The sequence below is a fragment of the Ctenocephalides felis genome, unplaced genomic scaffold (genome assembly GCF_003426905.1).
Source record: "Ctenocephalides felis isolate EL2017-DRISC unplaced genomic scaffold, ASM342690v1 CF-g0.4_SCAFFOLD_01170, whole genome shotgun sequence".
Classification (NCBI taxonomy): Eukaryota; Metazoa; Arthropoda; class Insecta; order Siphonaptera; family Pulicidae; genus Ctenocephalides; species Ctenocephalides felis.
The window spans coordinates 76,526,517-76,539,863 of record NW_020537324.1 but is presented as its reverse complement, the minus strand read 5'-3'; positions in this window follow the sequence as shown (position 1 = coordinate 76,539,863).

Below are 13,347 nucleotides of genomic sequence, written 5' to 3'. Positions count from 1 at the left end.
ATTTAAAAGAGAACATTAACATTTTTGTTACATTTATGAAAATATATTTTATCTTCATGAATAATTTATTTTGTTTCTAATTCTTGACCTACCGACGTGTAAAATAATTAGAACGACAATAGAAATTATTTTAATTTTTTAGGGTACACTGAGGGTTTTGGTATTTTTTAACTTCCCGAAGGAGAAGTTTGTTTTCATAAAAAAACGATTCGCTAATTTTATGTTTTCTCGACGTTTCAAGCCATTCTGAATCGAATGAGACTCAATAGATTACTCAAATTTCAAAAGATTAATCAGGATAGTATTAGAACATTCAAAATACAATTAACAGAAAATCTCTGAAGATCATCCAAAATATAATTAGATCATATGAGATTCAGATTCTAAATGAAATAAATAAAAAAAGATCTGATAGATCAATCTGAATATAAACATTCCAAATATACAACAAAATTTAGACAAAATATTTTAATAAATAAGTTAAAATCATATATAATATAATTGAAAAAGATTTAATACATTCAAGATAACAAAATTTAAAAAAAGATTTTTATAGATCGAAATGAACCATACAGGATTTAAATCGATCACATATAAATTTTAATAAATCACTCATTTAAAAAAAAATTAACTTGGATTACTCAAAATTAATAACTTGCTTTGAATTTAAATTGATCACCCAAGATCTCATCAGATAACTAAGATCTTTCAAAATAACAAACTTTTGAACCAACTTTAAAAATTCAGAAACAATTTAAAAACAACGATTAAAATATGTTTCAAAACTTCAATTAAAATTTGAGGGTTTAATGAAAACTTAAAAGATCTATTAAGATCTTAAGAGATTTATTGAGATTTTAAGTAGTGATTTTAATAAAAAAAAAAGGAATCTTAAACTAATTTTAAAAATTCAGAAACCCAAGGACATTTGAATTGAAATCTGAGTGATATATTAAGATCTTGAATGATCTATTAAGACCTTGAGTGATCTATTGAGATCTTGAGTAGTATTTTAATTATAAAAATAATCTTAAGCCAATTTTAAAAATTTAGAAACCATTCCAAAGAAATTTGTATCAAAATTTGAGTGATCTATTAAAATCTTGAATGATCTATTAAGATCTAGAGTAATCTATTAAGATCTTGAGTAGAGATTTTAATAAGAATTTTTTTGACCAATTTTAAAAACTCAGAAACCATTCCACAAACATTTCTAATAAAATTTAAGTGATCTGGTATGATCCATTAAGATCTTGAGTGATCTGCTGAGATTTCAAGTGATTTTTGAAGATTTTGAGTAGTGATTATAATAATAATAAAATCTTATGTCAATATTCCATTCCAAAAACATTTATATTGAAATTTGAGTGATCTATTAAGATCTTGAGTGATCAATTAAGATTTTGAGTGATCAATTAAGATTTTGAGTTATCTATTAAGGTCTTAAGAAGTAAATTTGCTAAAACAATTTTTGAACCGATTTTAAAAATTTTTAAATACATTTATCAAAATATATTCAAGTATTTTTATTAAAATTTGAGCAATTTAATAAAATTTTTGAATAATCTATTAATAACTTAAATGATATATTAAGATCTGTGGCGATCTATTGATAGTATAGACTATTGAGAATTGTGTGAATTAATTCTTGTAAAGATATTTTTTATATAAAAGAGTTAGAAGAAATTTTGGTCAATAATAAATATTTTGAACAGAGGAAACATTTTTTGCAACCTTGGAAATATTTTTTTTAGATCCCTGGATTTTTATTATCTGACAAAAAATGATTAAAACATTGTTATCTAACCATTATTATCCAAAAATATTTTTTTTATTTATAGCCCAATTTTCTTGATTCTTCCCTTTCAAAAAATAATGACCTAAGTTACAACATATTTACAATCTGAACAAGTTTCTTTATCTTATAATAACATACTTTTTACACGAATTTATTCAAATTTTCATTCCGAAAAATTCTTTTGTGATTTGTTTTTGTTTTCAACAAATTGCTACAATAAATTATACACGAAAGGCGTGCGTCACTTTCCAAAGAAAATGTTGAAAAAAATTACATACATTTCATATTTTATCACTAAATTCTTGGAGTTTGTAATAAAAAATTGTTGACAAAAGACACCAGAAAGTGGCAGAAATATATATATATATATATATATATATATATATATATATATATAAATCTATTATCCTTATCCCTTAGCAACAATGTATCAAAATAATTCCACTCGGAGAACAATCTTATTTATTTTAATTTATTCCCCGATGGAGAAGTCGAATTGGATTTTGAAATTTGAATTGGAAATTTCAACATTTTCAATATGCGTCTTGAACCAGAAAAAAAAACCGTTTGAGCCATGATCTTGGATTCATCTTGACCTCAAACGCAAAAGGAAATTTAAATTCGAGATCATTTGTGGAAAATATAAAATATATAAATAGACTTGTGAATAATTGAAAGGCACGAAATTAAAATTAAATGTCGTATGGTAATAAGGAAAGAATATTTTATAGGTTTGATTTAGTTTAAAGTTTGAAGTCGTCCAAAAAATGATTTTTTAGATTTGTTTCAAATTTTAAGATATTTGATATTTTATAGATTGATATAGTTTGAAATTTAAAATTGTCCAAAAAATTATTTTTTGAATTTGTTCCTAATTTTAACATATTTTATAGATTGATTTAGTTTGAAGTTTGACGTCGTCCAGAAAAATGGTTTCTTATATTTGTTTCATAATTTGGCATTCTGGTTATTTGGACAATCTTGGTAAATAATTGAAGAGATAAATTAGCTAAATTTTTGTCAGTTTCAAATCTTGAAAAATGATTTTTATGAATTATCTAGAATAAAGAAGGTAACAAGTCCTGAAATTATTTTTCCACGCACAAAAATTTTTTTTTTCTTATAAATTACAATCTGTCTAAATAGAAAGACATTGAGTAATTAGTTTGACAAATAACATTAAATTTTAAAAGGAAAACCCAGTGGTTCACCTTTTATTAGTGGACTAAATTATATTTTAATTTTGGTATAATAAATAAAAAAAAGAAACTCAAACATACATACAATTATAAACAAAATAATAAAATTAAAATAAAAAAATAAAATCGAAACTGAGTGTTACAATATATCTTAATTTGATATTGTTTTCTAATAATAAAATAATTTTACTTACTCAAATGGTCAAAATACCTGTCAGCTAATTATTTATTTTATTTACTCATTAACATGCTCCCTAATTATTATCAAAATTTTTATCAGAAACTTCTTATCCTAATCTGAACGTTTTATGACGTCTTTCCACGTCCTTATTATGAAATGAATTTTTTTTTATCTTATCTTATCTTATTTTATGATGTCATTGTTTTTTAAATTGGTTATTTCAAAGGTATATAAACAGGTGAAATGAATAACACACATAAAAGACCTATTTCTCAAAAATAGTAAAAACATTATTTTAAGATTTGTATCATATTGGAAACCAATGTGTAAATTTAAATTAGTAAAAATCGAAATTTAATACCTTTTTGTATTTCCTTCTGAAAATTTTATTAAAAGTATTAGGAAAATATTAATTACTTTAATATTTACTAAATTGGTTAATAACTTAAACTAAATTGGTTACTAAATTAAACATTTTATTTGTATAGCCATCTGAATATTTTATTAAAAGTATTAGATAAACATTAATTTAATATTTACTAAATTGTTTAATACAGAATTTTTTTTCTATTGTCAAGGTCACAGATAATTGTAAAATTATATATATATATATATATATATATATATATATATATAGGCAAGCCTTATAAATAAATTATATTATACCTGAGTGATTTATTAAGATCTTGAGTGATCTATTAAGATCTTAAGAGGTAATTTGTACAAGAAAAATAATTTAAAACCAATTTTGAAAATCCAGAAACCATTCCAAAAACATTTTCATTGAGTGATCTATTAAGATCTTGAGTAGTGATTTTATTTAAAAAAATATTTTAAATCAATTTTAAAAATTCAGAAACCATTCCAAAAACATTTTTTTAAAATTTGAGTTATCTATTAAGATCTTAAATGGTCATTTAAAAGATAAGACCAATATATATATGAACTTATTTCAAAAAAATTGTAAAAATATTCTTTTAAGATTTGGTATCATACTTTAAAACCGATGTATGAGATTAAATTAGTAAAAATCTGAATTTAATAACTTTTTGTATTGCCTTTTGGCTATTTTATTGAAATAGAAAAATATTAATTTAATATTTACGAAATTGGTTAAAACAGCAAACTTTCTTTTCTCTATTGTCAAGGTCACAGATAATTGTAAGATTATATATATATATATATATTTATATATATATATATATATATATATATATATAATCATATAAATAAATTATATTATGCCTGACTGAAAGCAATTCTTACTACACTAACCGTTTTAGAACGGTTTATTTTAAATTTAAATTTTATGAAATTTTTATATAAATTCTTTAATATAAATTTAATAAACTAGTTGGTATTGGTATATTGCCTTGAGGCCAGTTACATGAACTTCCCGAAATGTGTAAATAATCGTCTTAATCAATAAAAAATAAATTAATTTTTGAATATTCGAAGTGAATTTATTTCACATAATTAAAAACGAACGAGCACTTTAACTCGGAGTAATTTCTAGAAGAAAATTTTTCCAAATCAATAAATTTTATAATTGAACCAGTTTCCGTAGGATTTTAATGGTATAGTATGTTTATTAAGACTAATTACTCTATCGTTATACCAAGTAAATCGTCTAATTTTAATTTTAACAAACGTTAAAAAAACTACATATTTTCTCAAACTTTGACAAATTTTAAAAATTGAACTACTTTCACCTAAAACTAATTAGTCATTAGTCTGAGCTTAAATGTGGACGGAAAGTTTAACACTTTTTTCAAATTACAAAGAAACGGCTGGGTAGATCGTCTCATAGAACTGACAAACGATAGTCTTCATTGAGATATAGCAAATGGCTTTTAAATTTCTGAAATCGGTTCAGGCGTTTTTGAAAAAACGTCGATGAAAGGTCTAATAATGACAAACGCCAAAAAACAATACTATTTTTTTTGCAAACTTTGACGAATTTTTAAAGCTAAACGAGTTGTCGTAGAGCCGTAATATTTTAGTATGATACAGAATACTATGGTATCTACCATGAAAAAAATAAACATAAAAGTCGCCGAATTTTTTTTTATTACTTTATTACAAGAAAACGGCCTGGCCGATCTTTACCAAAAACTAATCAGTACGATTTCCAACCAATATCTTTCGAACGGTTATTGAATTTTCAAAATCGCTTCAGAATTGTGGGCTAAAACGTGGATGAAAAATTTTTCACTTCTCTGCTATTTACGAAGAAACGGCTCGGCCGATTGTCGTGCAAAACTCAGAAATAATAGACCTTATCGAGATATATCCAATTTATGAAACCGGTCCAGCCGTTTTTGAGAAAACGTCGATTTACGGCATAAAATCTATTCACATACACACACACATACTTTTTCCAAATTTGGTCTCATTCGCTTCAGAATGGCTTGAAACGTCGAGAAAACATAAAATCAGCGAATCGAATTTTTTGATGAAAACATAAACTTCTCCTTCGGGAAGTTAAAAATTTTATCTAAATATCTAAATCTCAACTTCGGTTGATTAACTCAACTCTTACACATTTTGGGAAGTTAATGAAGACTAAATGCCACTTACAACTAGTTTATTCATATAATTTATATTTATTATATTAGTTAGCAAAAAAAAATAAGATGTCAATTTTATGCCGTAATAATTTTGCGATTATCTCGACATAGACACATGTCTGAGAGTACATGTACTGGTTTACACTTTTTGTTCTATTTTGCTCGTAAATGAGAAAATTGGTGGAGAGCTAGTAGAAAACATATTCAAATATATATATATATATATATATATATATATATAATACTTCTTGTGTAAACAAACGTAATTCCTCTCATCTCTTACATGACAGTTACAAAGTCATCATTAATTTTATGAAAAATAATTCTATACAGTTTTAGAATCTTTCGTTCGTTATATTTCTTCTCTGTTTCTCTTTCCCCTTTCCCACTCCTTCACTACACTTGCTTTGTAACCTTGATCAGTGTCCATAATGCACCGCTATCAATAACATTAAATATAGAAGGGCAATATGTGCTCCTTCTATTTCTCGTTTGTTAATATAATAGTATATTATTATTTTACACAAATTTAGTGTTCAATCGATTTTACATCATAATTATTTTTTTCTGTCGTTTTTCCTGGTTTGGTATGTATAATTTCCTCCTTTTTATATATTTATATTTATCATCAACTTTGTATTTATGTTATATGTTTTTTTGATTACTGGATGATGACACACATCAAGTGTCGAAACGTTTAATGGAATAAATAATTTTGTTATTTAATCTTTTTTTTAATTCGACGGTTGGGCTGCAAAAATATTACAAATATATATATATATATATATATATATATATATATATTGAGGGACCGATTCTGCCTAATAACAGACTAATGTTATGGCAAGGCTATGTTATAAATAATTTTTCATACTAAATATTGACAAAGGCCATGTGGTTGCTGTATAATTAGGCGTGTTTCTCAGGTTGTCACATAGAAAACCTAACCTAGAAACCGCACAAATGTCAAAACAAAAACGATGTTAGATAACACGGTGTTTCTGACCCGGCTTCATAACATACGAGTGACGTTGCAGTTTATGTATAAAACGCGTGAATACACATCAAATATGTGACATTTAGACATTATTCATTATGATTCAGTAGCATGATGTATGCAAGTTGGAGCGTAACATGGCCTTGCCATAACATTGGACTATTGTGCGACAAAATCGGTTCATCAGTTTAGAAGAACTGGAGAAAGACTAAAATCGTGAAAGTCAAATTTTGGCTATAGAAACCACAAAAAAAACAACTATTATCTCTAATAGTTGTTGTCCTAGTTTTGAGTATATCTATACTGCTTCGACTTACCAGAATACCCTTGAAAATTTAAAGTTTCGAAGCACTGGTTTTTAGGGTGCCCACGTTTTAGTGCACAACGTGAAAACATTGAAACAATATGAAAAAAAATGGACAGTTTTTTTCCACCAGATCTCAGTCTATTACGACCAGGCTCAATAGATTAGTTACCAGCGTAACCTAGATCTATTTGATACTATAAACACTTTTCATTTAGACAGTGACGGCGGACAGTGGCGGCGGTGGCTGCAGAGTTGTCTGTGTCGATGGCGGCCGTCGTCTACGTAGACTTTCTAACAGTGAAATTATGTAATAGTCCACCACGATGTCAATATCAGAGCAAGCGAATTATAAACAGAAGTGGATTGTGGAGTTGTGGAATTGTGGAATTGTGGAATTGTGGAATTGGCGACGTATTTAGGGCGACAGCCGGAGACGGTGATAAATAAGTGGACGAAGGGGCAGAGGTTCTCAAAGTATGAGGAAGGACAATAATTCTGTCCTGTTGATACATCAACAAATGCAAAGCAATGACAAAAAGGTCCATCGTCACTGAATTTCATCACTTTATGTGTACCTATTTTTTGGCATACTTCTATAGAAACATATAAATTAAAAATCCAGCGTAAATCCAGTTCTAAAAACAACATACAATCCAGATCCAGTTCCAAAGTCTTAAGTATCAAAAGACGATTTCGTGAGTTAAAGGACAAGGAGAGGTTGAATTGCGATTTCAGTAAACTATTTGGTGTCAGCGATAATTTGTTTTAGATATACAGAATGGGTATGCCAATGGAAGTCCGGTGTCCGGCTAGAGTAAATGGGTTAACACGAGAACTGGGCGTACTTCTTAAGTAGCCAACGGAAAACCAGTGATTGGAGCGAATACAATTTGTTTAGAATCCAATTTGTTTAGAATCCAATTGGTTTAGAATCCTTTAGAAACTTGGATGAAGTATCTAAATCCTGTTCCAAAAACAACATTAAATCCAGATCATGTTCCAAGGTCTTAAGCATTAAAAGACGATTTGGTGAGTTAAAGGACAAGGAGAGGTTGAATTGCGATTGCAGTAAACTATTTGGTGTCAGCGATAATTTGTTCTAGACATACAAAATGGGTATACCAATAGAAGTCCGGTGTCGTGGCTAGAGTAAATGCGTAAACCCGAAGACTGTGCGTACCTTTTAAGTAGCCAACGAAAAACCAGTGATTATGGCGTTCGAAAAATGTCTATATTTTTCAATTCATGTATCCATGTTCAATTGCTATCTTCATTGTAGATCATGCCGTAGGTCACCAGTATACAAATAAAAAAATTAATATAAAGATATTTCTAATTTTTATAAAAATGTATTAAAATATATCATTATCAAAACTATACAAAATGTCATGACATGAATACTTGTTTCTATCAAATTCCAAGTTTTCTTCAAGTTGGTTACCACACTTCATCATCTTAACTATAGGGCCAATTCTGGTAATCCTTCTTTCTTGGTACAAAAACTATGAAAATATCTATCAATTTGCTGTTATATGTATAATCTATCAATTTACACATAAAACCGTCTGCTATAAATGCTTATCACAAATATGCAGTTATCAAAACATTCTTTCTAGGTCAGTTTAAATGTAAAATACGCCTGATCGCACAGCACCAAGCAAGAAGGATAAGAGAGCGTTGCCATAACAACGTTGTGTTCTAGACCATGTTACTGCAAAATTCGCAGATTTTAACTGTTTTTTTTTACTTCAGATAATCTTAAGTTTATCATAAATATAATTGGTATCTCCTACATATCAGCATCAGATTTTAGATCTACTACAAAATCTGTTCTGCTAATTTTATGTTATTTCGTCGTGTCAAGTCATTCTGAATCATCTGACATCAAAATTCATTAATGTATGCATTCATCAATTGATTTATTTATAATTTTAGAACCCCTGCCTCGATTTCAGTTCACCTACATTGGATTTGTTTGTTTTCTCTAAACGAAGTCGATTTGTTGGCTGTTTGGTAATCAGCTGTCACAGTTATAATCTGTTATATAATGTCATGTTCCTATTTATAATGGTTAATAAACGAGAGCTTTTAATTTGTTTTCACTTTTTTTCGTTTTCTGCTAAACTAAACTAAAGAACTGTTACTGGAACTGTCCGTCTGTCTGGCGACGATAACAGCAATTCGCTAATGAGATTTCTCTAATGTAATAATATTTTTAGTGGATAGAAAACTGTCGATATAAATGATATATATATATATATATATATATATATATATATATATATCAATTTGTAGGTAATTTCAGTTAATATAAGATGATTTTTGCACTTTTCTAAATTTATGAAGTAGATACGAGATGTTTTATAACAAAAAGATCGACGTAGACAAAAAATACATCCTGTTTTTACTTTTTGCAAATTTTTGATTGAATTAGACAAAATATTAGAATCAAATTAGAAATTATTCGATATCAGTTTGCCGTAATAGTCAAATTTTTATCCCAGTTTAATTTCAAAACATAATTTCAAATCTCAATTTTTATTTAATTTCATGCTCATCAAATACAAATCTTAGACAATTGGAACGAAATAATTATCTTCGTTTTAATTTGTTGAAATTTGTTGGCGATTTTAATGAAATTTTGTTTAATGAAAGTTTATCCTAAAACAGGCATCTTAAAATATTTAGACATAAGAAAAAATAATCATCAAAGTATTAAAATTTTATAATGTTTTCACATTGTCCTTCGGAATTTTAATATTTTTATTACATTACTACTTGCATCAAACTTTTCTCTTAATTTAAAAAAGTCAAAAATGTGTCAGTTTAGACATGAAATTAAAATTGAAATTTAAATTAATTAATTCAATTGAAATTAAGAACCTTTAAATTAGAATAAAATGATTTTCATTGACAAAATGTTCAAAACTGTCTCCTGTTTCCAGAAAAAAATGAAATTGTTCAAAAAAATTTTGCTATTTTTTAAATAAAACGATGAAACTAGGCGTAAGTGGAATTTTACCTTGAAGCAAGTTGCATAAACTTTTCGATATAACAAATTTAACTAACAAAAATGAGATTTAGCAATTTTAAAAATATTAAAGTTTGAAATTTTGATTCTTGTATATACAGAGAAATAAATATTTATAATAAAACTATTTTTCTTACCTATAATTCGAACATTTCTTAATCATCCTAAGAAATTTCATCAAAATTGTCAAAAAATTAGCAAATAAATACGAAGATTTTCAATTTGTTTTAATTGTGTAAGTTTTAAATTATTTAAAAAACTTAATTTTTTTGTTGTAAATGCAGATTTTATAAATTTATTTTAAAAAAAATCAAAAAGTTAAAAACATTAGCGAATTAAGATTCTGTTTCAAACATTATATTCAAATTCTTCAAGTTTTAAAGTCATTTTTAGAATATAGACATTTATTGAAATTTTGAAAAGACAAATTTTTTATAGACAAATTTAAAGTTTTTTCCTCCTTTGCATACTTTCAAAATTTAAAAATTGCATAATTTTCTAATGATTTTTTTTTTCAAATAGATACTGAAATTTTTGTGAATTTTTGAATATTATTTACATTTGTTAAAATTAAAAGATTAGTAAAATTAAAATGTTGTTAACCGTTGTAATACATGATAAACTAGATGTAAGTGGTATTTTGCTTTAAAAAAAATCCTAAGAAAGAGGCTCTTATTTTATACATAATTAAAAAAAATTAAACCATTTTCGTAGTCTTATAATATTTTAGACTTGATACAAAACTCCCTAACAAAATGTTTACGAAAAAACCGGTTTGGCCGATCTTTACCAAAAGCTAACCAGAACGATCACCAAACGTTATTTTTTGAATGGTTTTTAAATTTTCAAAATCGGTTTAGGATTTTGCTGGATAAAAAATTAAAAAAAAGTGTCTCAAAGCAAATTCTTATATTGTTTTATAAAATATTCTTTGAAAATTAAAAAAAAAATTCAGCAGTTTTTGAATAAATGTCGACAAAAGGTCAATTTTTGGCTTCAACACATAAATTCCTAAATTTTGATGTTAAAAGATTCAGAAAGACTAGAAACGTCATGATTCAAAAGCTGTAAAATTAAGTTCGCAAAGTAGAATCAAATAAAACAAATTATACTTTTAAATAAAAAATCTATTCTAAAGAAAAACGTCAAGTTAGAAGAAGCAACATCCAGCAAGACATTTTATTCGCCAACCAAAGTTTAGCAATTGTACTACTATTTTAAAATTTTACTCCCAATAAGTTATCGATATTTTTTGACAAATATAAATTTTCAACAAATTGACGAGTTATACAAAAAAAAAATTCACCAACATCTTAAAAAAAATTTAAAAAATCAAAATGACGATCAAACCAATGACTATTTCTAGTCTCATTGGTACTCGATATATCCTCATCATGGTCAGCATCGTATTTTGTCTATGGCAATAGTTATTTAAGTACGAGTAATTTTTTAACCAGTGATTGTTCAATCGATAACTGTGACTGTGACTTAATTAATGATATTTCTGAACAAAGTATCGACAATTCTTCACCATTTCCCAGCATCATTTTCCTCAATAAATTTTATAAGTCTCCAGCTGTACCACGAAGGGCAAATCGTTCCATCAACGTCAACTTCGCCTGGATTTCTTCACATTTTGTAGAACAAACCAACACCAACACTAAAACCAACACCAGTACATCTATCCATCTAATACCATTACCATTACCAGCTTTTAATCCACTTGTAATTAAATAACTAACTGTTCATAGTCATATAGTTGTTATCGTCGTAATCACTTTTCTACATATGTAATAAAATAAATCCAAGCACTGGGACAATTTGAGAGCGAAACCGAATCATTCGAAGAGAATTGAGGCCAATTGAGTGGGTTTATAGAAATCGTGGCGAAAACGATTTATGGGAAATAGATCGATAGATCGAGAAATGGATTGCAAAATTTCCATTCATCCTTGGTGATGGATGGTATCCTTGAGGAATAGATACTAACAAAGTTTGTCTCGATCTCCTTAATTTCAACTTCTTTCAGTTTCAGTTTACTGAACTTTTACTATCTTGAATCTTGAATCTTAATTCTTCTTCCATCAGAAGAAAAGGAGCGTGACGCCACTTACAGTTAGTTCGGCACTGGACCGTGGTCGTCGGATTAACTCTGATTTATTGTTATTATTATTATAATATTTTCATCTAGTAAATTTTTTTCTTGCAATAATTCATTGCAAAAAAAATCACAGCAAAGAAAACGGTACTGACTGAGAGGTCAACGATACGAAACGGAAATTTGTTGATTTGAGGAAACTTTCCTAAAAGTTGGATTCAGTAAAGATGTAAATGATATTTATTTTTATATTAGGAAAGCTTGCTGTTTTATTTTTCCACTGGCTTACAACAAAATAACCCACTGCATTTTGTTTTGAAATACTTTTAGAATTCAAAAATGTATTCATTCCGGACCAACTCTTTTTGTTACTACTCCTTTGTATTAAAAAAAAAGTAAAATTGTTAATTTTGGAGATTATTCTGTATTTGGCAGATTATGGAAATTGAAGCTAATTATCTTTCCTCTAATAAGGTAAGACCTCTAAACATGTTTATAGAAAGTTCTGGAAACCAACGTTTTGGTAAAATAATTTGAAATTTATAAATTCATGGTATTTCTTTTAGTCGCCTAGTTTATTTGTTTTTTTTTAGAATACTCTTTATACTAAAAGAATGTTACAAAAAACTTCCAGTAATTAAGTAGGAATATTGTACGATAAAATGTTCTTAAATAAAACATAATAAAATAATAAAAAAATAATAAAATAAAAATGTTAAAATTATAGAAGTTCAAAATGCTTAGTTTTTATTTTTTCACAATATTTCTTAATGTTATAGCCATTTATTTTATTTTACAATAAAGAAGTAAAAAAATGTAGACCAGACTCAATGAAAAAATTATAACTAGTGGTGTATGGCATCGTGCCTTAAGGAAAATTGCTGGAACTTCCCGTACCGGAATGAAATATTCGAGGAATTTCAAATGCTTTCAAATAAATTGACGATGAAGGACGTTATCTGATAATTCTAAGAATTATATAAACTGAATTGCAAAGTTAAAATTATTTTTCTCAAGCAAATAAATAAGCTTTAAAATTTTAGCTCGATTTAAAATAAAACTCCGATTCGGATATTAAAAAAAATTTGGAAATTCAAAAAAAATCCTTGTTTTATCTAAAAATAATTATTTTGTCAGCACGAGCAAAATGCTTTTCAAGTCACTCA